This window comes from Passer domesticus, chromosome 8 (assembly GCF_036417665.1).
Source record: "Passer domesticus isolate bPasDom1 chromosome 8, bPasDom1.hap1, whole genome shotgun sequence".
NCBI lineage: Eukaryota > Metazoa > Chordata > Aves > Passeriformes > Passeridae > Passer > Passer domesticus.
The window spans coordinates 5,319,218-5,344,257 of NC_087481.1; the positions used below are offsets into that span (position 1 = coordinate 5,319,218).

At 51.3% G+C, this 25,040-nt stretch overlaps 1 protein-coding gene, 1 long non-coding RNA gene and 1 pseudogene across 2 annotated transcripts in view; 1 reads left to right on the forward strand and 2 right to left on the reverse strand.

Annotated features, from left to right (window-relative positions):
• Positions 1-18,940, forward strand: part of LOC135305611 (zinc finger protein 345-like) — a 77,860-nt pseudogene extending 58,920 nt beyond the window's left edge.
• The window catches only part of LOC135306179 (zinc finger protein 850-like), a gene marked incomplete at its 5' end in the record, with an annotated part of 412,436 nt that overhangs the window by 87,175 nt on the left and 300,221 nt on the right, over positions 1-25,040 (reverse strand). The gene's annotated exons all lie outside the window — the stretch shown is intronic.
• Positions 2,847-3,731, reverse strand: LOC135305767 (uncharacterized). Its single transcript, XR_010366752.1, has 3 exons — positions 3,585-3,731; positions 3,296-3,473; positions 2,847-2,979 (listed from the first exon to the last, which is right to left on the reverse strand). It is a non-coding gene; the product is annotated as an uncharacterized LOC135305767 (long non-coding RNA).

The following is a 25,040-nucleotide window of genomic DNA, read 5'->3' on the forward strand; positions in this document are numbered from 1 at the left end:
AAAGCCTCTGCTAGGATTTTTCCTGTCCTGAGGAGCTGAGAGCCTCAGGAAAGAAATGTAAACAATAACTATCTGCTGCTGTGGAAGGCCACAGGTGCATCTTCCATTGGTCCACGTGGATTGTTTTCAATCAGTGACCAATCACAGCCACCTGTGCCAAGGCTGTGAGCAGTCACAGGATTTTTGTTATTCATTCCTATTCTATTCTTGTCTTTGTAGCCTTCTGATCTTCTTCTCTCTGTTCTTTTAGTATAGTTGTAATGTAGTATTTTAGTATAATATATAACATAATAAATCAGCCTTCTGATGAAAATGGAGTCAAGCCTCGTGTCCTCACACAAGGGGTTCTTGCCGAAGCAAGAGTGCAGGCCCTGGAGTTCTGTTCTTGGCTTGGTGCTGTCAAAGGGGCTGCTTTTGATGGTTTTAGAGGCACTAACCTGGGCAGTGAAATGCACCTCAGGCACCAACTGCATCTCTGGTGTCTGCAAGTGCCTTTATCTCCCTTCATGCTCCTCAGAACCAAAATCCTGCAAGGACCAAGTGAATCTGAGACTTTGGAAAGGCCCAATCGTGACAGATTTTGGTGAGATTTGAGTCAGGAGATGGAAGCGGCAGCAGCAGGTGCTGTAATCTTTATCCTTGTGCTCTCCTGCATGCTGATGCATGTGTGAAGGAGGCAGGGATTCCATAAAGCACCTTCTGTAGCTCCTGAGGGAAAACCAGTGGCAAGTTCTTTAATTTCTTAGAGTTTCAGGCATGTGTTGTGTGGCTGTGCTGCCCCCCAGGGCCAGGCTCTGTCCCTCTCTGCTCCAGCTGGTGCTTCCAAACTGTCCTCTGTGATTTTTATTTGCAAACCACCTCTCTGAGCAGCTTCCACTTTGCTTTAAAAATTCAGCACCACGTTTGTGGCTGAACAGGTCCCAGAGCTGGGGAGGAGGATTTGAGATGCAATTTGCATGACAGAGTTGTTACAGCGGGGAAAATGTCACATTCCTCCTGTGCCTGGAGCTGCTAATCTTGTTCTGAACATTGAAAACCTGTTCAGCTGCTCTCATTATACCTCAATTTGATTACTGCTTTGATTTCACACCTCTTTCATGCAGGCTTTTCCTCTCTCCTTAGCTGGAATTGTCAGGCCTGAGGAGAGAAATTTTGTCGAGCCTTGGGACAGTTCCCATATATCCCTGCTCCTAAAGCTGCTTTGAATTATCTTGGGAACCTGAGCATAAGATAAACTGTCAGGACTTTAGTGAGAGGAAAAGTAAGGCACAGAGGCCAAAGTGTAAATGCAGAGTCTGGGGACTCTGTTGTGGGGATCTGGGCCCTGCAAACTCATGTTGTTCTCTATGAATGGCTGATTCCTTCTGTATCTCCTCCTGAAATTTCTGAGCGCCGGGGCTGGTGCTGGAACTGCAGCCACACAAACTCCCCACGGAGCTTTGTGGGACCCAGTGGGAATCATTGATTTGCTGCTTTTGATGAAAAGTTGTGACATGAACCTCAGTGTCAGGGAGGTGACAGGTTAATGCTGCTGCTGTCAGACAGTGCCCACACACCGTGTCTGGAGACAGCTCTGGAGAAGATGAAGAAAAACCAGGATTAAATCCCATGTGCTACTGAGCTCTATCAGAAACTGCTTAGAGTGAAGTCTGTGAAGTGACTGGGGAGAGCTGGATGAAAGGGACAGCTCTGAGAAATGTGTGGTACATCACTGATGTCCTAATACTGATCTTTGCACGGAGATGAAAAAGTATCAGTTTGCATGGCCTGAATGTCTGGCTCTGGAAATTCTGCATTGCACAAGATGTGCTGAGCTCATCTGGCTCTGAAATATCATCTCTGCACCTTAGCCAGGAACAGCATCAGAGTTCTGAACAGATTCATCAAAATCAGTCATAAGCCAGAAGCAAAACCTTGGCAATACACATCTGTGGCAGGTGAGGAGACCAAAAGCTTCCATTCTTGTTCTTGGAGAATGAATTCAGCAATAAAAAATCCTCTCTCTTGGCATTAAAATACTTTAGTTTCAGCTCTGCCCCAGACTATCAGTGTCAAGTATTTCTCGTGGTGCTTGGGGGTAGGTTCTCCCCCTGGAGCTCTCTGCAGGTTGATGCTAATTCCAGATGTTCCCTCAGGTTCAGATGTTTGGCTGCCTGAGCAGAGTGTGCAGAACAGGGATTACAAGCACTGACATTTGCTGTGCTAGAAAGTGCAAGGGACACATTTGTGCCAATGAAGGTCACACCTTGAACTAGGAGGATCAATTCTTGTTGTGCTCAGCAGAGTCTGGGGAGAGAGGGGGTTTCCAAAGGAAATCTTGGTCCCTGTAGGGCTGAGGCTCCCTCCAGGCTGGCTCCAGCCCCTCAGGGTGCCCAGGAGCAGGGCTTGCCCACAGCCCAGTGCTCCCTCCTTAGCCCTGGGGCTCCCCAGGGAAGAGCCATGGCTGAGGCTCTGCAGGAGCACACAGGCTCAGCCCTGCTCCAGCATGGGATCCATGGGCCAGGGCACGCTGGGCTTTGCCCCTACAGCTCCCAAGTGTGTCCAGAGAAACTGCAAGGAGAGGCTCACCTCTGTCAGTGGTTCCCCTCTGTGCACAGGGACCCCCACTCCTGGGGTGGCTGTGCCAGGGATCCCCAGTCCTGGCGACCTGGAGCAAGTGGAAACAACCACTTTGCAAAATGCTGCCTGTGCCTGAAGCAAATGCAAGGAGAACATATTTTTATGTGAAAAATAAAATTTGTTTATTACAGAAAAACAGCTGCAAAAATGCAGAATACATTTACATTGTAAGAATATTTGTAACAACAACAATAGATAGAACATATATACATAAAAACCTACCTAGCAAAACCTACCTAACAAAACTATGTATTTACAGAAGTCAAAAATAGCCCTACAATCTACATTCTAAAGAACAACAACAAACTGTAGAACATATATACAAAAGGGTGGTGTCTCTGTCTGTGCTGTCCATGGCACCTGGAAGAAAAGCAAATGGCACGGTCACTCCAGTCAGGCACAGAGGGCTCTTGCATGTGCCCCCAGGCTGGCACATGCTGGCCCAGCAGCAGGACTCTGCTAGCAGAACTGAGCCTGGCTGGGTCTGGCATGGAGCTTGTGTGGAGCAAAGCAGGCACAGGACGGCTGTGGATGGCCACCAGAATCCAGTGCCCTGGGTACAATGTCCCTGAGCAGGGAGCACCCAGCCCAGCCCCAGCCTGGCAGCAGGAGACCCACTCTGCCTGTCCTGCTGCTGGCATTGGTCTTCATGCCAAGATCATGGCCTCTTCCTCACCTTCTTAATCAATATCCATGTCCACAATGGACTCTTCCCTATCCACATCCATCTCCTCTTCCACCTTCACCTCCACCTCCATCTCCTCCTCTCCAGTGTCTGCTCCCTCCGTCTCCATGTCCTCCTCTCTATCAATCTCTGTATCCACCTCCATCTCCTCTTCTCTGTCTGGGACAGCCTGCAGAGGTAGCAGAACCTCAGAGTGGGGTCCCTGTCCCACTCCATCCCCACAGAGCTCCAGCCCACCTGGGCAGGTGGGGGTGTCCACCTCCATGGAATAGCACCATACCTTCCCCAGAACAAAGGGGAGCATCCTGCAGGGCTGGATGATGAAATCCAGGCACTCAGGAGCTGTCAGGAATGATGGGGGTATCGGGGGGATAAGAAGAGTGAAAGGCGAAGGCAGGAGCAAGGTGCAGAGCGTGCCAACACAGCGGCCAAGGGTTGTGTTGTGCCCTTTCCTGGGCGCTGGACCTTCCAGCTGGAGCGTGGGCTGTGACATCACAGTTCCCAGGCTCCATCTGAAATGGAGAGTGGAGACCACGGAATGATGGAGTCTCTGAAGGGTTGGGCTTGGAAGGGAGCCTGAAGAACAACATCTTGTTCCCAGCTGAGCAGTCTTCCCCCAGAGCAGGCTGCTCAGAGCCCTGTTGCCAAGGATGGGGCATGCACAGCCTCTGTGCACAGCCTGGGCCAGTGCCCCACCACCCCCAGTGGAAAAGAGCAGCTTCCTTAGATGCAGCTTCAATCAACCTGCTGCAGTTGAAAGCCAATCCCCCCTTGTCCTGTCAGCACAGGCCCTGCTGAACACTCTGTCCCCTTCTTTCCTGCGGGACCCTTCCAGTCCTGCAGAGCCACAGGGAGGCCTCCCAGTGTCTCCTCTCTCCAGGCTGAGCATCCCCAGCCCCACTTGCCCAGCAGTCAGTCACATCAGGGCCAGTCAAGGCTGAAGGGTAGCAAATAGCATCAGGAACTGAGAGATGCAAGCTTTAGACCCAGGTTTGCCTCTAAATGTACAAAATTAATAACAGTGGAGGGGAAGATGGTGGGACACTGGTTCTGTTCTAACTGGTGATTTTTTTTTTCTCCTTTTCTGTCATGCTGCCCCAGGTTTTTCTGTTTGGAAGGAAGCTTGGCACAATGTCCATTGTCTTCTCCATTCGTGAAAGACCAAGCGGAGTCTGGGCAGGCTGATATGCAGAGCAAAACCTGAAAATATACTAGTGATCCTGAGCCGGGGGGTTGCAGCTAAACCCAGCCAAAAGCAATTTCTGGAAAGCTGATCCTGGTTTACATTATCTTGAGTTTAACTTTACCAACTTCACCAGTCATTTCTAAAAAAGCAAACAAAATCCTCAAACCAAATCAGACAAAAACCCAAACAAACAAATAAACAAACCCATGCAGCAAACCAATCAAACAAATAGATAAAAAACGCCAAATAAAACTAAAGGAAATGAAGAGTTAGTATTAGTTGCAAGGATAGCACAGCAGGCAAATGGCTGCTTGCCACAGGATCACCATCAAAAGCCACATAGAACAGCTGCTCCAAAATATACCCAAGAGGGGAAAAAGTGATCCATGGCAACTTTGGGGGCAGCTCCACATTCAGGTGAAGGATGAGCACGCAGTGGTACAGATCCAGCATTGCCCACCCTCCAGGCTGCTGTTTGCTCCTGATGAAAGCCCCTTGCAGGACTGTGGCCCCTCTCAGTGCAGTGTCAGTCACTGCCAGAGCTCTCAGCTGAGCCACTGGCATTTCCAGAGTGACATCCAGCCGCAATCCTGCTGCCTGCTGAGCATCTGTGGAAGATCCTGAGCATCTTCATGCCTAGGACCACAAAACAGCTCAGGATTTCTCTGAACTGCTTTTCAGGGGGGGTTTCCATATCCCCGTGAGATCTGTTCATCCCTCAACATGTATGACTTGATGTACAATGATGCATTTGGGTTCCTTCCTTCCTCCTGTGTGCCAGTGAGAAACCATCCATGGGAATGGAGGATGTTGTGTGCAGGGCAATGTATTCCTGGCTTGCCATTTTGCTTCACTGTCACTCAGCTGAACATGGTCCTTATCTAAGAAGGACTTAGAACTTGCAACAAGTGATAAATTAACCTGCTCCACTCTCCTTAGCATGGGTGTGATGAGTGTTAAGGAAAGCAGCGAGCGCTTGCCAGGATGGGAGCTTGTTCTTTGCCAGGGAGGAGGGAGAAAATCTTGCTTGGAGTAAATAAAGAAACTCTGCTTCCCCAGGAAGAGAAGCAATTAAATATGTGAGTGCTGCATGGAATGATTTGCACAAGGATTGTCTGCTATGCAGGAATGTTCCCAATAAACCATACTTCTCCTGACCTTCATTTTTCTGGGTTTCCACCACATGATAGAAGAGACTCTCAATGAAAAAAAGCAAAACAACTTGTGGGGAGATGTTTTTTCCTTTCTTCAGGCTTCCTCTTTCTTTTGTTCCTTCCAGAGCTCTCACTTCATTTCTGCTGTTGTTTGGAGCACGTGCTTCCCTCTTTCCTGATGCCCTGTGCTTCTTTTGGCTCTGGGTGTCCTGGACACTCTTAATTGTGGATTTTTATGCCTTCATCTACCTCTGACCTCCAGCCCTGGGAACCTGGAGCAAGTGGAAACTTCAACTTTGCAAAATGCTGCCTGTGCCTGAAGCAAATGCAAGGAGAACTGGGATGTGAAAAATAAAATTTGTTTATTACAGAAGAATAGCAGGAAAAATACTGAACATATTTACAATGTAAGAATATTTGTAACAACAAAAATCGATAGAACTTATATACATAAAAACCTATCTAACAAAAAATATATGAAACGTATTTACAGAAGACAAAAGGGCATAAAACCTCTATCTTAAAGACAACATCAAAGTGTAAAACGTATGTACAAAAAGGTGGCATCTCACTCCATGATGTCCATCGCACCTGGAAGAAAAGCAAATGCCACGGTCACTCCAGTCAGGCACAGAGGGCTCTTGCATGTGCCCCCAGGCTGGCACATGCTGGCCCAGCAGCAGGACTCTGCTACCAGAACTGAGCCTGGCTGGGTCTGGGACGGAGCTTGTGTGGAGCAAAGCAGGCACAGGAAAGGCTGTGGATGGCCACCAGAATCCAGTGCCCTGGGTACAATGTCCCTGAGCAGGGAGCACCCAGCCCAGCCCCAGCCTGGCAGCAGGAGACCCACTCTGCCTGTCCTGCTGCTGGCATTGGTCTTCATGCCAAGATCATGGCCTCTTCCTCACCTTCTTAATCAATATCCATGTCCACAATGGACTCTTCCCTATCCACATCCATCTCCTCTTCCACCTTCACCTCCACCTCCATCTCCTCCTCTCCAGTGTCTGCTCCCTCCGTCTCCATGTCCTCCTCTCTATCAATCTCTATATCCAACTCCATCACGTCTTCTCCATCTGGGACAGCCTGCAGAGGCAGCAAAACCTCAGAGTGGGCTCCCTGTCCCACTCCATCCCCACAGAGCTCCAGCCCACCCAGGCAGGTGGGCAGTGTCCACCTCCATGGAATGGCACCATACCTTCCTCAGAACAAATGGGAGCATCCTGCAGGGCTGGATGATGAAATCCAGGCACTCAGGAGCTGTCAGGTCTGAGGAAAGGTGACAAGCAGAGTGGGCAGGAGCAGGGTGAAGAGCATGCCAACACAACGGCCAAGGGTTGTGTTGTGCCCTTTCCTGGGCGCTGGACGTTCCAGCTGGAGCATGGGCTGTGACATCACAGTTCCCAGGCTCCATCTGAAGTGGACAGTGGAGACCACGGAATGATGGAGTCTCTGAAGGGTTGGGCTTGGAAGGGAGCCTGAAGAACAGCATCTTGTTCCCAGCTGAGCAGTCTTCCCCCAGAGCATGCTGCTCAGAGCCCTGTTGCCAAAGATGGGGCATGCACAGCCTCTGTGCACAGCCTGGGCCAGTGCCCCACCACCCCCAGTGGAAAAGAGCAGCTTCCTTAGATGCAGCTTCAATCAACCTGCTGCAGTTGAAAGCCAATCCCCCCTTGTCCTGTCAGCACAGGCCCTGCTGAACACTCTGTCCCCTTCTTTCCTGCAGGACCCTTCCAGTCCTGCACAGCCACAGGGAGGCCTCCCAGTGTCTCCTCTCTCCAGGCTGAGCATCCCCAGCCCCACTTGCCCAGCAGTCAGTCACATCAGGGCGAGTCAAGGCTGCAGGGTAGCAAATAGCATCAGGAACTGAGAGATGCAAGCTTTAGACCCAGGTTTGCCTCTAAATGTACAAAATTAAGAACAGTGGAGAGGAAGATGGTGGGACACTGGTTCTGCTCTAACGGGTGATTTATTTTTCTTCTTTTCTGTCATGCTGACCCAGGTTTTTCAGTTTGAAAGGAAGCTTGGCACAATGTCCATTGTCTTCTCCATTCGTGAAAGACCAAGCGGGGTCTGGGCAGGCTGATGATGCAGAGCACAACCTGAAAATATACTAGTGATCCTAAGCCTGGGGGATGCAGCTAAACCCTGCCCAAAGTAATTTCTGCAAAGTCGAGCCTGCTTTATATTTACTTGAGTTTGGACAACTTCACCAGTCTTTTATGAAAAAGCAAACAAAAAACTCAAACCAAAACAGACAAAAACCCAAACAAACAAACAAACCCACGCAAACCAATCCAACAAATAGATCAAAAACCCCAAATAAAACTACAGGGAATGAGGAGCCACTATTAGTTGTGAGGATAGCACAGCAGGCAAATGGCTGCTTCCCACAGGACCGCCATCAAAAGCCACATAGAACAGCTGCTCCAAAATATACCCAACAGGAGAAATAGAAAAAGTGATCCATGGCAACTTTGGGGGCAGCTCCACATTCAGGTGAAGGATGAGCACGCAGTGGTACAGATCCAGCATTGCCCACCCTCCAGGCTGCTGTTTGCTCCTGATGAAAGACCCTTGCAGGACTGTGGCCCCTCTCAGTGCAGTGTCAGTCACTGCCAGAGCTCTCAGCTGAGCCACTGGCATTTCCAGAGTGACATCCAGTGGGATACCCTTTTCGGTTTGTCTCCTAATGCCACTGGGGTCCTAAACAGTGTATGCCATCCCATGTTTGTTCCGTTGATATTGACTGCTTGGTTTTATTTTGTCAGCAGTTCTATTCATTATGAATTGGAATATGATGAAGATACTAAGGAAGTTAGCACCTATAATTAGTGCACATAGCTTAACTGATGCGGCAGCTCATTTAATGCTTGCTAGGAAAGAACTAGAAAGATGTAATGAACACAACCGGTAAAAAAAGAAATGGGGGATGTAATAAGTAGTAATACATTTGTTCATTAATTAAATCAATAGTTAAATAACTATACAATATAAAAGAATAGTTAAATAGCCAAAAAACTTCTTGTGCAGATACATATGGTTGCTGGTTTACTATAGTGCTTTGGGAATTCCATTGTAAAATTATGCCTTGTGAAAGGAAAGTAATGAGAAGCAGCTGTAACAACAATCCTTAAACTCACTAGAATTGCTTAGCTTGCAGAAAGTGTATAGTACTAGTAAGAATTGCTTAGCTTGCAGAAAAGTGTATAGTGTTCTGTATAGATATGCCTTGTAAGGCATAAGTTCACTCAGCGTTCACAAAGAGGAAGACTAAGGGGGACTAAGCCTTCATCCCACGACCACCAGAAGGCAGAAAAAGACCCCCTAGCAACTGAATGAGCAAGCGCAGAAGACAGATCACGTCATCCCTAAACCCGGAGAAGAAGGCAATAGAAGGTGGACTCAGGGGATAGGAATTTTATGAGCCAAAGTGGAGTGGAGACTCCGGGCCGCCCAGCGCTGTCCTTGCTTATTCTTGCTTGCAAAAATAATAAAGATAATTATTTGATCCTTAAATTCAGTGGACTTGTTTATCACACTGCCCAGACTTTAAACTGCCCCAAATGTGCCCCAGAAATGTCTCCAGGGACCCCAAAGTGGCCGTTTTACCCTGTCCGTGAAAATAATAAAAAAAATGTCAAAAGATCTAAAAATAGCACTAATTAGCATTAAGAAGGAGAAATAAATGGCCAGTAGTGGTCAATGATTTAATGAAAGGAATTGTTTTATTTAAAACCAATGACAAATAATTTTTTGATTGCTAAAAATGTATTCAATTTTTCACATAAATATCAAAGGTAATAGAAATATACAGTAATACTAATATAAATTTAAAAACTATAATTATAATTTTATAAATTAATCAATCTTATTTATTTTAAAAATGCATACTTTTTTATGTTTTGGGATGTCAGTCCCAGGTGGGCCATGTCAGACATGGTGAGGCTGGGGAGCAGGTTGTCCAAAATGGGTCAGCGTGCAAGGGGCTTGTTCCTCTCCATGCCCAGATCTCCTAGGGAGACATTCAGCATCAAGATCACCTGGGGAATTGTTCTTTCACCTCTTTTCTGAACTGAAAAATAAAAACCCACACACGTGATTAAAACCAAACATCATGCTGTCGGTACACTTTGAAATCTCCCTCCTTAACAGAACTCCAGACTGACTCCAAGCAGCTTCACAAGCCCTGGAGGCTTGGAGGAAAATTGAAGGAAGAGAAAGAGCCCCCCAGGGCTTTGTGTATTTTAATCAGCCCCACGGTGGATTTGGGGCTGGGTCCAGGAGCCTCAGGCACTGAGAGAAGGATGAAGAAGCTGCTCAAGGAGTCAGCAGCAAAACTCCAAGTGCCTTGGAGCATGGCTGGGCCCCAGTGAGGGCAGGGAGTGCCAAAGGCTCCCCAGGGACTGGTGAGAGCAGATCCTTGAGGCCAGGAGTGCAGGGACCCCAAGGCTCTGGGCAGGGAACTGCAATGCTGAGCAAGGCCTGGGCTGGCTGGGGGAAGCAGAAAGGCCAAGCCCTGAGCCCAGCCTGGGCCAGCAGGGCCTGTCCCTCATGGGTGGCTCGGGGCTCTCTGTGGGGCAGGGGGATGTGAGGGGCAGCAAGGACAAATGCCATCAACCTGCAGCCCCTGCCAGCCTGGCCAGGGAGGCCGGGGGAGAGCCAAAGTGCAGCCCCTGCCAGGAAAGTTCCTGCTGTGGGGCCTCCAGAGGCGCTGCCCGAGCCCAGGGCACAAAGGCCTGGGTGCCTGTGGCCCTGCCAGCCCTGCCCAGCCCTCGGCCATCTGTCCTGCAGGCTGTGCCCCCTGTGCGTGCTGCTCCTGTGCCCTGGCCGGCTGCACTCGCCCCTCTCGCTGTGCCCCAGCATTTCTCAGCCAGCGTTTCTGTGCCCTCCCTGGGCTCCCTGCACCCAGCGCTGCCGGCTCCTGGCACACAGAGCCGGCCATGGCCCAGCCTCACGCTGCCACACCTCGAGCACCACAATTCCACCCTGGCAGGGACTTTGCTTTCTCCTCAGCTCCAGCCTGAACCTTCCAAGCTGCACTTTGGGGAGGTTTCCTGCAATTCCCACTCCCAAGGAAAGCTCTGTCTCCTGCTGTTCATGAACAGAGAAGGGCTGGTTGGAGAAGTGCTGGTCAGAGGCTGTTTGGGGCACAGTGACCGTGAAAATATTGAATTTTAAAATATTCCATGAAAGAAGGAGGGCATCAATAAATCTTCTACACTGCACTTTTAAGGGCAGACTTTGGCCTATTGAGGATGCAGATTTGGGGAGTACCAAATCATGTACTGATTCTTTTAAGGGAAACAGCCCTTAAAAACAAAGGGTTCCAGGAAGGATGGACACGCTTCAGCAAAGAAACCTTGATGGCGCAAGAGTAGGCTGTTCCTTTGTGCAGAAAGATGACCCAGAGGGGGAAATGACTGGCCTGGCTGGGCATGGAGCTTTTGCAGGAATTTAGGGGTTAAAAAGAGGGTGCAGCATCTTTGGACATAGGGGCAGGTAAATCAAGAAATATTTAAGGATGTTGTTAGGTTGTGCAGATAGAAAATTAGAGAGGTGAAAGCTCAGTTATGACTTAATTTGGGTACTTCTGTGAAGGATAATAAAAATGTTTCTATAAGTACATTAATGGAAAAAAGAGGGCTAAGGACAACCTGCATTTCTTATTGTGGGGGATATGGGTACAAAAGATGAGGAAAAGGGTGAGGTACTTCAGCCCTTCTTTGCCTCAGTTTTCAACAATAAGACAGGCCATCCTCAGGACAAGTGTTCTCCTGAGCAGGTAGATGGGCACAGGGAGCAGAACAGCCCCCTGGAATCCAGGAGGAAGCAGCTGGGGACCTGCTGAGCCACTCAGGTGCTCACAGGTGTCTCTGGGAGCAGATGGGATCCATCCTAGAGGGATGATGGAGCTGGTGGATGATCTCCCCAGGCTGCTCTCCATCATTTACCATCAGTCCTGGCTCATCAGGGAGGCCCCAGAGGAGTGCAGGTGCCAATGTGAGCCCATCCCCAAGAAGGGCTGGAAGGAGGATCTGGGGAACTCGAGGCCTGTCAGCCTGACCTGGGTGCCTGGCAAGGTTATGGAACAAATCACCTTGAGTGCCATCACAGGGCACCCACAGGATGGCTGAGGTATAAATATTTCAGAGCCAGCCAGCGTGGATTTCAATATCTGCACTGATGATCTGCATGAGGGGATTGAGTCCACCATCAGCAAATTTGCAGATGACACCAAGCTGGGTGTGAGTGTGGAGGTCCTGGAGCATAGGAGGGCTCTGCACAGGGCCCTGGACAGGCTGAATCCAGGGGCCAAATCCAACAAGGTGATTGAACAAGTCCAAGTGCCGGGTCCTGCACTTTGGCAACAACAACCCCTGCAGCACTACAGGCTGGGGACAGAGTGGCTGGACAGCAGCCAGGCAGAAAGGGACCTGCAGGGCTTGATGGACAGCAGGCTGGACATGAGGCAGCAGTGTGCCCAGGTGGGCAAGAAGGCCAATGGCTCCTGGCCTGGATCAGGAATGGTATGGCCAACAGGAGCAGGGAAGTGATTCTTATCCTGTTCTCAGCACAGGCTGGGCAGCACCTCCAGTGTTATATCTGGTTCTGGGCCCCCAATTTAGGAAGGACATGGAGGGGTTGGAGCATGTCGAGAGAAGGAAAACAAGGTTGGTCCGGAGTCGGGAACACAAATCCTGTGAGGAGTGGCTGATGGAGCTCAGCTTGTTTATCGTGGAGAAAAGGAGGCTCAGAGGAGACAAGGTGGTGTCAGGACACAGGTTGGAGTTGATTATGTCCATGGTCTTTTCCAGCCTTGCTGATGCTGTGATTCTCTAAATCCAGCCTTGGAGCAGTTGCAGGATGAGCCCTGGGCCTCCTCTTCAGAAGCTCCAGCAGCCCAGGTCCCTGAGCTTCTCCTGCCAGCCCCAAAGCCCATCCTGTCAGTCCTGCAGAGCCTCTGCAGCTCCTCCTCATTGCCCAGAACAGGGAGCCCCACAGGCAGACACAGCAGCCCTGATGTGCCCCCCTGGCCTGGGGTGCCTCTGGCAAGGGAGCAGCACCAGGCACTGCAGGAGCCTGCAGACAATTCCTGCAGCACTTGGAGGATGATCCTGCTGCCCAAGGGATGTTCCCATGGTGCCAAGTCAGGAACTGGAATGAGGAGTGGGGCCAGAGAGGAAAGGGCAAAAAGGGATGGGCTGTTTGCAGGGGAGGGGACAGGGGTGGGAAAGAGGAAGAAATTTGGATCAGGGACGACTAAAGAAAGCAAAGGTGAAGCAAAGGAAATGCTGAGGGCAGTTTGGGGATGACTGCCAGGCAGCCCTGGCTCTGAGCAACAGCGTCTGCAGTGGGACAGGAAACTCCCAGCTGATGGGAACAAACTTTCTGGCTGACTGCAGAGGCCACGACAAAGCTGAGTGGTTTCCCTGGTGTCCCCCAGCCCTTGCTGGCTCCAGGGGCTGATGGCATTTGTGCTCCCTCAGGTTCATGTCCCCACAGCAGCAGCATGGGGCTGCTCCCGCCTGCTCTGTGCAATGCAAACAGGGGCTCCTGAGCCAGTGCTGCCGTGGCTGTGCCTGCAAGGATGCGGCACCTGTGTGAGCTGGGGTAGAGGCCAGGGCTGCAGAGGGGGGATGTTGTTGGCAGCTCCATCAGGACGCTCTGGGACGCTGCCCTGGGCTGTGCAGCGCCCTGGGGATGGATCAGCCCCTGCTCTGCTGCTCCTTCCCGTCTCCCCCAGGGCCCTTGCAGAGCCCCAGCCATGCTGTTTGCCCCCAGCCTGCCCACGGCCAGCCTGGGGCTGCTCACCCTGGGGCTTTTCTGTGCTGAGCATTGGCCTGGCTGTGTTCTTGAGAGAGCCTGGGCAAGGAGCCTGGAGGCCCCAGGGCCTGGCCTGAGGCGTCAGCGCTGCCCCAGCAGTGCCCATGGCCTGTCCCTGCTGCAGCCCCGGCACTGCCACCCCCAGGACTGTGCCCGGCCCCGAGAGCACTCAGGCCCTGCAGCAACACCAGGGCCACCAGGGCAGCGGGGCAGGGCCACGGCAGCAGCACTGCCAACACCAAGTGCTGCTGCTGCTGCTGGGCACAGCTGCTGTGCCAGCATTGATCTGCCCCAGCTCTGCACACAGACATTGCTGCTGAAGCTCCAGAGAAGGCAACAAAAGGACATCTCTGCAGAAAACTCTGCTGGGAGATCCTTTATTTTCTTTAAAGGCACTACGAACTCAGCTCGTTATTGACACGGCCTAAGTCAATGCCACGGGGGAGATGGAGAGAAACAAAATGAGAAATGGCACAGACAATGACGTTTCTTGTGGTCAATTCCATGTCTGGAATGGGTGGCTCCTCCCTCTGGACAGAGCACCTCACAGTGGGATGATGTAATTTTTATCAGTCATGCAGTTACACTCAATGGCCCATTAACAAAAGATATCTCTCCAAAGGGAGGACTGATTTGTTGAAGAGATAAAGAAAACTGCCCATTTAGCAGAAGATAACTGCCCTACCTGTGACAGATGGCAAATACAATACACACATTATCTCTCAATCCAGAACAACAGGAGTTCAAATTAATGGAATTTAACTTGACATTGCTCAAATCTAACAATAACAATGCTTAACCTTGCTTAGCCTTGTCAACCCTGAATTTGCATTAAATTAAACATCACAGAATCAAAAATTAATATCCTCAAAGTTATACATACAACAAAATTTAACTTATTCTGATGCTATTAATGGAAAAAAGTCACAGAAAAGTTGAACAATCCGCAATTGAAATAACAGTGTGATGGATTTACTGGCGGGATTCAAGAGATGTAATAAGTATGTAATGATTTCATGTAATTTAGTTTTGAGAGAAGTATAAATTTACTAAGACCTTTTAAAGTGCAGTTTTACTGAAAGAAACAACAATGTGGAATTCAGCAAACTGCCCAGCAAACCAGCAGCTTCTTGAAATTGTATTTAGTGTCATTCCAGATGGTCAATTTACCAGCATTTCTGTTAAAGAACCTCCAGCCAGTGCCGTGGTGGGGGGGCCTGGCGGAGCCACGCCGGGGGCTCGGGGGAACCGCGCCGGGAGCAGCCGAGCCACGCACCCCAAAGCGCCCGCGGTTCCCCCTGCTGCCCCAGAGCCTGTGAATGTGCCTCCGTGCCAGAGGAAAGGGGCAGGAGATCCCCCAGTGCATCCCCAGCAGGACAGCATTGGCAGTGGGGTTGTCCTGCAGCCAGGGGCCATGCTGGGCTGGGAGATGGAGCAGGAGAGAGGGGGAGGGGGGCACTGACTTCCTCCTCACCTGCCTGCGTGTCTCTGGGCATCCTCCTCTTCCTTGCAGATTTCTCTCCCATTGGGCCAAGGTTTGGTAATGGGAAAACCTACTTGGGGGAAAACAATGGATGAGCACAGTGAGGCTGAAGGTCCTTTGCCCAAGTCCATCTCTAGAAGTCACCTGGTGTCCATAAAAACCTTCAAAAAGCAAAAGTGAATCTAAAAAAAGTCACCAGGAGTGTCCCACTTACAGTCACATCCCTCTGGGGCTCTGGTGGACCCCCCTCTCATGGCTGCCAAAGATCCCATAGCTCTTGGGGATCCCCCCTCTCCAGGGTCTTGCTTAGGGATGCTGGGTGGTTTTGGGGTCCCAGGTCCCCATCTCCAGCCTCCACCCAATCCAGTTACTTGGGGCTCTCTCCTCTCCCCACTGCCCTCTGCTGGTTTAGGGCAAATTTGGGAGAAAAAGGAGATTCCACAGGAAAGCAAATTCAAGCGGCCTGTCCACCAACCAGTTCGGGAAAATATTTCCTTGGAGAAAAGTAGAAAAAACCTGTTTATTTAACAGGCAAGGAATTCACAAGTAGAGCAAATGAGCAATATTAAACAACAAAACCTCTTGCCACTCCAAAAGAGATGACAAACTCAGCAAGTCCCTCCCTGGGCTGTAGCTCAGCTCACTCATTCTCTTATCAGTTTCATATCAGTCTTTTATCAGTTCCTCCAGCACTGGAAAAGCCACAGCCCAGGCTGGGCCCAATGGGCCACAGGTGTCAGCTGCAGGTGCCCTTCTGGGTGTTCAGTCCAGAGCAGGTTTAAACAGCTCCAAAGAAAAAGAAAAATCACAGTCCAGGGAACTTCTCTGCCTCACAGAGCTAAAAAAAACCTAAAAGCAAAGGAGAGCCCTGTCCCACCATCTCTCCCTCCAGGAGCCGGAATGTGGAGGAGTGAGTGCATTTTTTAAAACAAACTGCTCACTTCTTCCTCCCTCCCTTCGCTCTCAGAACCAGCCTTAAAAATGCAGAACTCATTTCTGGGCTAAACAGACAAATGGGGGTAGGAGCATGATCCCAGGTCAAGCCCTTCTGGGGGTTTGGGCGTGTCTCTGTCCCTCTGACCCCGATGATATTTGGGAAGGGGTCACACTAGGGCTGAGAGGGACAGAGACCCCCCCGGCCTGCCCAGGGATGAGAAGGTCGGAGAGCACCCCCAGCCCCGAGCACCCTCAGCAGTGAGAGGGACACAGAGCCCCTGGTCCCCAGCCCTGCACAAGCATTCCCTGAGGCCAGAGGGATGGAGACCCCTGAGCATGCCCTGAACTGAGAGGGACAGAGACTGGGCCGAGCACCCCCTGGCACAGGGATGAGATAGAGGGAGACCCCCCAGGCATTCCCTTGGGTGAGAATGATGGAAACTCCCTGGGCAATGGCCTGGGGGACAAGGACACAATTCCTCCCAAGCCCCTCCAAAGCATCCCCCAGGGCAAGAGGCACAGAGACCCCTCAAGCATCCCCTGGACACTGGACAAAATAGACTTGGCAGAAATCAAACTTAACACTACATTAAATGCCTTGAGGAATATTTGCTCTTCCCACAAGTCACTTGTGATGGAAATGCCAACAAAACCCAAACATTAATAAACCAACAATAGAAGCAATTCTGTGACAATTCCAAGTTTCATCGGTTACAGCTCAGCTGCTGGCAGGTGCCGATAAAAGAAAAGTGGAAATTTGGATCAATACAGATTATTAAAAGGAAGAGAAAGCTCCGTGTAGCTGACACAATAGTGACAGGGATGAAGAGAAAAATTATTCTCACATGTGGCAAGGCCCCAAAGCCTGTGAATTCAGGGATTATTTGGGAATTTAGCTCATGGAGCTGGGCTCCTTGTAGGACTTTCAGCAGCCTTGTGTTCCTCACCTTGGGGTAAATGAACCTTGTCAGTCTCGCTGCTATCATTTGCTCTCTTTCCTCCAGTGATTTTAATGAACTTTTCAAGGAAGGACAATAAAATATTTTCTTTACCCTGACCACCCACAACAACCATTTTCCTCATCAGTTCTCCCATGAGTTGCTCAGAGGAAGCTGCGTCCAATTTTCCAAGAGATCCTCCAGAAAGAGCCACAACCTCCTCAGAGGAGGGAACCATGCTGTTGTCAAAGGCACTTGGGGTCAGAGAACAGTGCCCTGAACTTACCGTCCCAAAATAATGTCACAATGTGGTTAAGAAAATTGTTAGAGAGATGCCTCTGCCCCAATTAAGGTGCTAACGAGACCAAATGCAAAGTGGATTTTATTGAACAGTAAATGTTAGGTAGAGAGAGATGGAAAGAAAGAGAAAGGGGGAGAAAACAAAGGAGTGACAGGGACAGAGCCCTCCCCTGGCAGGGCAAGTATGACATTGTCCCCTGTGAATGTGGCCTTCCCTGGGTGGGGGTTTTACACCTGAGCCAGTTTGGGTAAGGGGGGTGGTGTTCACCTCCCCAGCAGGGATTACCCCACTGTTTCAGGTTGCAGTGCAAGATGTAACCAAATGCATGTTTTCCATCACCATCTTCACAAACTGTTATAAACAGGCAGGGCAGTGTTCTTTATCTCTTCCATGACTCAGCCCTGATAACGCCCTCCAGGGGCTCTCTTCTGTGAATGGGCCATTGAGTGTCCCTGCAGGACTGGTAAAATGACATCATCCCATTGTGGGATGCTCCGCCCAGGGGGAGGAGCCAACCATTCCTACCTGGATATAAGCTGAGGCTTCTGACACCAGGAGCACCTTGGCTACTGGATTCCCAGAGGACAAGAGCTCCATAGGCACCACTGGACCTTCAGAGGAAGACCAGACCCTTCTACAGGATCACAGCTTCGACAGAATCACTATCATCACTGCAACAGGACTGCAGCCACCATTTAATGGGACTGCTACCAGCACCCTGACCAACAGGGTGGCAGGTTATATCCTGACTGTGTCAGTTTAAGGCAGTGTTTCTGTATCATTGCCTTGATCTTAATTTTCTTGTTAAATTGTAATTCTGGCTTAAAATCTCCCCCTGGTTTGACCTCAAACCAGTACAAAACTTAATGCATTATTCTCTTGTTTTCCTCTTAAAACAGAATTTCACATCCCAAACCCACTGCCAGATGGAGAAGGCTGCGAGGAAGTGGAAGATGCCTCGAGACACTCAGGCAGGTGAGGAGGAAGTCAGTGCCCCTTTCCTTATCTCTCCTGCTTCATATCCCTGCCCAGCACAGCCCAAGGCTGCAGGACAGCCGCTCTGCCAACACTGTCCTGCCAGGGATGCACTGGGAGGATTTCCTTCCCCTTCCCTCTGGCACAGAAGCAAATCCAATGCTCTCCTTGCCCTGCCTTCCTCAGACAACAAGCTGAGAATAGAGACCAGGGAGGACAAATCCCCATGGCAGAACCTCATGGAAGAGGCAGATTTGAGCGGCTCCATGGCACAGGAATTTAACAAGGAGGAAAATTCCCTGAGATCCCTTGGGAGGAGGGGCTTCAATCCCAGCCCAGGGTGCTCTGAGGAGGAAAGACCCACCCTGTGCCAGGAAGGTGGACAGAGCTTCAGCCAGGGATCGGAGATGGTGGTCCATGAGCAGCTTCATGATGGGGAGAAGCCCTACAAGTGCTTGGAGTGTGGGAAGAGCTTCAGGCAGAGCAGCACCCTGATCAGGCACCAGATGATCCACACTGGGGAATGGGCCTACGAGTGTGGGGAGTGTGGGAAGGGCTTCAGCTGCAGCTCAGAGCTTGTCAGGCATCAACGCATCCACACTGGGGAGAGGCCCTACGAGTGTCCTGACTGTGGGAAGAGGTTTCACACCAGCTCCAACCTCCTCCAGCACCAGCGGATTCACACAGATGAGAGGCCCTTCCGCTGCTCTGACTGCGGGAAGGGCTTCAACCGCAACTCCCAACTCGTCACCCACCGGCGCATCCACAATGGGGAGAGGCCCTACGAGTGTCCCCAGTGTGGGAAGAGCTTCACCCAGAGCTCTCATTTGAGCAGACACCAACACAGTCACCAGTAAGGGAAGACATGCAAATGCTGCAACTGCAGGAAGAGCTTTGTGCACTGCTCCAACTTCATCCCCCATGGGAGAACCACGTTTGGAAGGGCCCTGGTGATACATGTTCACTGTGATCCATGCTGGGAAGACACCTGTTCGTTTTCCTGCCCCTGCCAATGACATGATGTGAGCCTGAAGAACATGAGGGTCTGGCCAGGGCTGTGTCATTACATTCACTCCCACCTCAGGTCATTGCCAGGGGCAGGAAAGGGACTCTCTCTCTCTCTATCTCCCCCTGAGGAGAAGGGTGTCCTTTCCATGCAGGAGGAAATTATGGCCGGGAAGATAGAGTCAGCTCTGTTGTAGTTTTCCCTTTTTTATAACCCTTCTATTGTCAATATTGTTTCTGTTCCTGTTTGTTCTTTATCTCGTTGCTGTTCCAAATAAACTGTTCTTATCCCAGCCGGGGATCTTGTCCTTTTGTGCTTTCCATGGGAGGTGGGAGGGCAGCGAGCAGAAGCAGAAAATTGGGGAATCCCATTCCTAAACCCCAGCCTGTGGAAACCGAGCATCCCAGCTGGTCCCAGCCCTGGTGGCCATGGCAACAGCCTTGGGAGCGGGTCCCTGGCTGGGGCTGTGGGAACCTCTTCCCTCTGGTGCCCAGGGACAGCACTGGAGGGAACGGCTGCAGCTGAGTTGGGGCAGGCTGAGGTTGGATCTCAGGAAAAGGTTTTTCCCCAGAGGCTGCTGGGGCAGTGCCCAGGCTCCCCAGGGAAGGCTCCCAGCTCCAGGGCTCTCTGAGCTCCAGCAGCGTTTGGACAGCGCTGCCAGGCCCAGGCTGGCATTGTTGGGGTGTCCTGTGCAGGGCCAGCAGTTGGACTCCAGGATCCTGATGGGTCCCTCCCAGCTCAGCCAGTTCTGTGCATCTGGGATCCCATGACTCTGGGGATGGGGCTGCCAATGGTGTCCATGGCAACCACCCCTGGCATGGGGTCTGCATGGAGCTGCCAAGGGACTGAGCATGGCAACAGGGGTCTGGGGATGGTTGCCATGGAAACTGACCGTAGCAACAGGGGGCTGAGGATGGTTGCCATGGAAACTGACCGTAGCAACAGGGGGCTGAGGATGGTTGCCATGGAAACTGACCATAGCAACAGGGGCTGGGGATGGTTGCCTGCTAAGGATCAGATTTGTCACAGGCTCTCAGAGGGGTTCCATGAGGACTTTCCAAGAGTCTCCAGGCTGTTCAAGAGCTGGAATGTCACAGGCAGAGACAGGGGCTCCATGGACACCTCCCAGGGGTTTCTGGGGATGGTAAAGAGCCCTGTGCTCAGAGGCTGTCACAGCCATTCCATGGTGACATCCCAGGGCACCTTGGGCTGCAAAGTCACCGATTTGTCACAGGCACTCACAGGGGCTCCACGGTGACATCACAGGAGTCCCCAGGCTGCCACAGAGCCGGGATGTCCCAGACACTGACAGGGGTTCCTGTCATGGGCACAGCAGGAGCTTCAGGCAAAGTTTATTGGAGAAGCTCCTGTTAGGTCACGAGGTGCAGAAAGGATCCCAAATAGCCCCCAGAGATCCCCAAATGTCACTGTGGAGTCAGAGATGACACAGACTCAGGTCAGAAGGCTGAGAGCTAAAAGCCCCCGGTTTATTCAATCCTTTTCTTTTATACCTTGGTTTGCTACCAGTGGACCTCATTGGTCATTTAATCAACACATTTTACATGATTGGCTAATGAAGAAAACACCTTCCATTAAACAACTTTTTGGAAAAAAAACAACTTATTCCAAACACCACCTGTGGATAGTTTCCAATTCTTTCTCTCCAGCTCCCTAAAAGTTCCCAGACCAATTCATGGGAAAGCTTATCTTACTTTCTCTGTCTCTGACCACACTGTCATATCCACATCCAAATACTCCCAAGAACCTCCAGGCTTTCTAAACTTCTTCCATGAGAGGAACTGTGGAACAGCTGGTTCCAATTGCACCCCAGAATTTTCAAGCATTCCTGTGTAAAGAATTATAAAGGTGGAATTAACCTTTATACAATTTGGTCCACAGGATTAAAGATGGGATACCATCTATAAATATTTATATAAAATCTATTATGGTAATGATTAGACAAAATTTTCTTAATGAGAAATATTTACACCAAGATATAAGAGCTGTAACATATTATATAAAGCTCTAGGAAGTGATTTCAAAGCAACTGTGCTAAAGCAAAACCAGTTTTTAAGCAGAGATTTGTGTCACTCCCCCAGACCAATGACTGTGGGCAAATCCCTTTGGCTCAGCCTGGAGCACTGACCTTGAGGGGCGTGCCCACTGCAGGGAGGAATCTCCACAACTCCCAAAAAGGGAAATGTCAGGAGACGCTGCTGTTAAAATTTGGGACAGGGCTTTTCTAGTCAGATGTGCCCAGGCTGGGCCAGCTCAGCAGCTCTGCAGAAGCTCTCAGTGCTGTCCCTTGGTTCTTGCTTTCTCTGTGAAATATTCCATCCCCGCCACAGTTTCCTCTCCCTCTCAGGATGTCAGATTTGGGATGGAGAAATCTGGTTTCACCCGAAAAGCAGCGTGACCCCGTCATTCATTTCCCACTGGGGCTTTGCAAACAGGGCCTTGCTGGAGTTGTTGGAGCCCATTGCAGGCAGAGCCTCCTGCTCCAGCAGGAACTGCCTTTCCTGTGCCATCAGCAGGGCAGGTCCCGCTGCAGGAAAAGCCCCAGGCCAGCCCCAGCACAGGGAAGGGCTCAGGCACAAGGGCAGAGTGCCGTGCTGGGAGCTGTGCCAGGCAGAGCCTGAGGCGCCAAAGGCACCTTGGCAGCAGCAGCTGCTTGCAGGCCAGGGCCAGAAGCCTCCCTTGGCAGCCCGGCCTGGTGGCCAGCACTGCAGAGCTGCTGCCTCAGGGCTCATTTCTGCCTGGGCTCTGAAAAGCCACTTCTGTTCCAGGAGCCTGCCTGGGAAGCCATTGGCCCCAGCACCTTGGGGACAAGACATGAGTGACAAAACTCTTCATGCCAGCAGAGACAAGGCAGGGGCAGAGGAAAGGGGAGAGCCAGGCCCAGGGCACAGGGCTGCCATGGTGATGGCTGTGAGGTCACTGCCCCTGCAGCAGCCTGGCTGCCCTCAGCAGACATTCTGGCCAGAAGCGTTGTGAGGGCACCCAGCACATCAGAGAACCCACACAACAGGAATTCTGTGCTTGGGGATGAGAGGGTTTCACTGGGTCAGGCTGCACAAAGTTCCTGCTCTTGGACAATTACTGTGATGGGGAATCCAACTGTGGAAGAACACAGTTGTAGTTTCATGCACTCTCCTCATTGTAAAATATTTCCTCCTTCTAACAAATGTAAACCCACCCACATTCAGTTCACAGATATTGAGCCTTGTTCTGTCACTGCAAGATTTGGGAGAAAATAATTTTGACCACTGTTTTCATTTTCACAGACCTTGGAGAGGACCCAAAAACCTCTCAAGATGAGGTTTGGAGGCCTCATCCCATAACCAGCAGTGAGAGGCGGCAGACTCTGGGCTCAGTGGTGTGGAGACTGAGGACAGAATACGAGCAGCCAGGGAGGGATTAAAGGGTGGTTTCACACATCTCGGAGTTTTTCTTTTTTGTATAAAACAGCCAGAGAAAGAGATAATGGCACCAAGGGCAGCTTGGGAAGCCCAGACTGGACACCAGGAGAAAGGAATTTTCCTCCTGGGCAGGGCTGAGGTGCAATACATCCCCCAGAAGGAGCCTGGAGCAGACCAAGGCTGTGTGTGGGCAGGCAGAGGCAGGCAGGAGGCAGAGCTGTCAGCAAAGGAAGAGGCCAGCCAGGTGGGGCAGCCAGGGGATGATGATAGCCTGCAGGGACAGAGGCGCAGGGCAGGGACACCGTAGGACAGCCTGGGCTGCACAGGGCACAGGGATGGGCAGCAGCTGCAAGGCCCTGACAGAGCCAACTTGGGCAGCACTTTGGCCATGGCTGCTGAGGCCACGAGGGGACAAGTGACCCTTGCAGGCCTGGAGCCTCATTGCCTCCTTGTCCCTGCTCAGCAGCCTGGCACGGGCCGTCCCATGGTGCTGCCCTTGGCATTGCACATCCCCACATGCCAGTGCCCATCCCGGGAAGAGCCCTGAGCAAGGAGGGAGGGACAGGATCTGCCTTGCCAGGGGCTGGGGCTCAGGCCTTGGCCCTTTGCATTCCTGAAACACATCCAGGTTTACTCAGCACCAGAGGCACCTTTCCCTTCCTTGTCTGAAGCTGTCATCACTGCCTCCAGTGTTCTGCTCTACCTGGAACCTGGGGACACTTTCACATGAGTTATGTCCCTCAGTGGACCCCATGTAAACTACACGAAATGTCTATGTTTCAGCTTAACTTGGAGTTCTTGAGAAGCTTTTTGAGCACACTCCAAGGGACTGAGTCTGATGCAAAGAGCACCAAAGCCCCAGAGGGTCATTAAAGTCCTGGTGCTGTGTCTGTGCTGCTGAGCTGGGCCGGGCTCCTGGCCCAGAGGCAGCTCCTGGCAAGGGCAGCGCTGCAGAGAGACAGCTCTGGCCAGGAGCAGCTCCTGTGCACAGCCCAGCAGGGCTGGGGCACTGCCAGGGCAGCTCAGGGACACCAGCAGGGCACAGCCAGAGCTGACAGGGGCTCAGCACTAGCAGGGGCTGGGGGATGTCCCAGAGGGGGCTGTGTCACAGTGGCACCTCTGTGGCTGTGTCCTAGAGGCACAGAGCAGCTGTGATGTCAGCAAGGGGCTGTGTGACAGCACAGAGTGGGCTGTGTGAGGTCACAGGTTGGGCTATGACATCACAAAGTTTGTTGTGTGAGGTCACTGAGCAGCTACAGCATCATAGAGGAGACTGTGTGACAACACAGATCAGGCTGTGACGTCATGGCATGGCTGTATGACACCATAGAGGAGACTGAGGTCAAAGTGTGTGCTGTGACATTACAGAGTGGTAGCATGACATCACAGAGAGGGTTTTGTGACATCACTGAGGGGGTTGTGACATCACAGAGCTGTCTGTGACATCATAGAGTAGGGTATGAGGCCATAGAGCAGATCCGGACGTAACAGCTGGTGGCACTGTGACATCAGCGAGTGGGTTGTGACATCACTAGGTGGCTGTGCAACATCATAGAGAAGACTGTGACATCACAGAACAGACTGTGACATCACAAAGCAACTTTCTGACATCACAGAGTCTTCTGGGACATCACAATGCAGCTGCATGACATTCCAGGGTGACATCCCAGAATTGGCTCTGTGACAAAACAAGGGTGCTCTATGACATCCCAGAGTGGGCTGTGACATCACAGGTGGCTGTGTTACATCATAGGGTGCTCTGTGACATCACAGGATGCTGTATGAGATCACAGGTGGCTGTGTGACATCCAAGGGGCTGTGTGACATCACAGGGTGGCTGCTTGTCCCTGCTCAGCAGCCTGGCAGGGGCCGCCCCATGGTGCTGCCCTTGGCATTGCACATCCCCACATGCCAGTGCCCATCCTGGGAAGAGCCCTGAGCAAGGAGGGAGGGACAGGATCTGCCTTGCCAGGGGCTGGGGCTCAGGCCTTGGCCCTTTGCATTCCTGAAACACATCCAGGTTTGCTCAGCACCAGAGACACCTTTGCGTTGCTTGTCCCCACCTGTGATCACTGCCTCCAGTGTTCTGCTCTACCTGGAACCTGGGGACACTTTCTCAGTCGTGTCCCTCAGTGGGACCCATTAAAACTTCAAGAAACTTTGGAGTTTCAATTTAACTTTGAGTTCTGGAGAAGTCTTTGGAAGTCTCTCTCAGGGACTGAGTCTGATGTAAACAACACCCAAGTCCCAAGAGGGTCATTAAAGTCTTTGTTCTGTGTCTGTGCTGCTGAGCTTTAAAGGAACAGCTCTTCCCAGGACCAGCTCCTCTCCCAGCCCAGCAGGGCTGAGCGCTCTGCCTGCAGGCACTGAGGAGACAGGAGCCAGGCAGAGACAGGCTGAGGAAGTCATTGAGCTGAAACTTCACTTGGGGAAAGATCTTCACAGCCCTCCACATGGTGAGTCAGTGGATGGAGGGCAATGTCCCCTGTGCTCCTGGAGGGATCTCCTGAA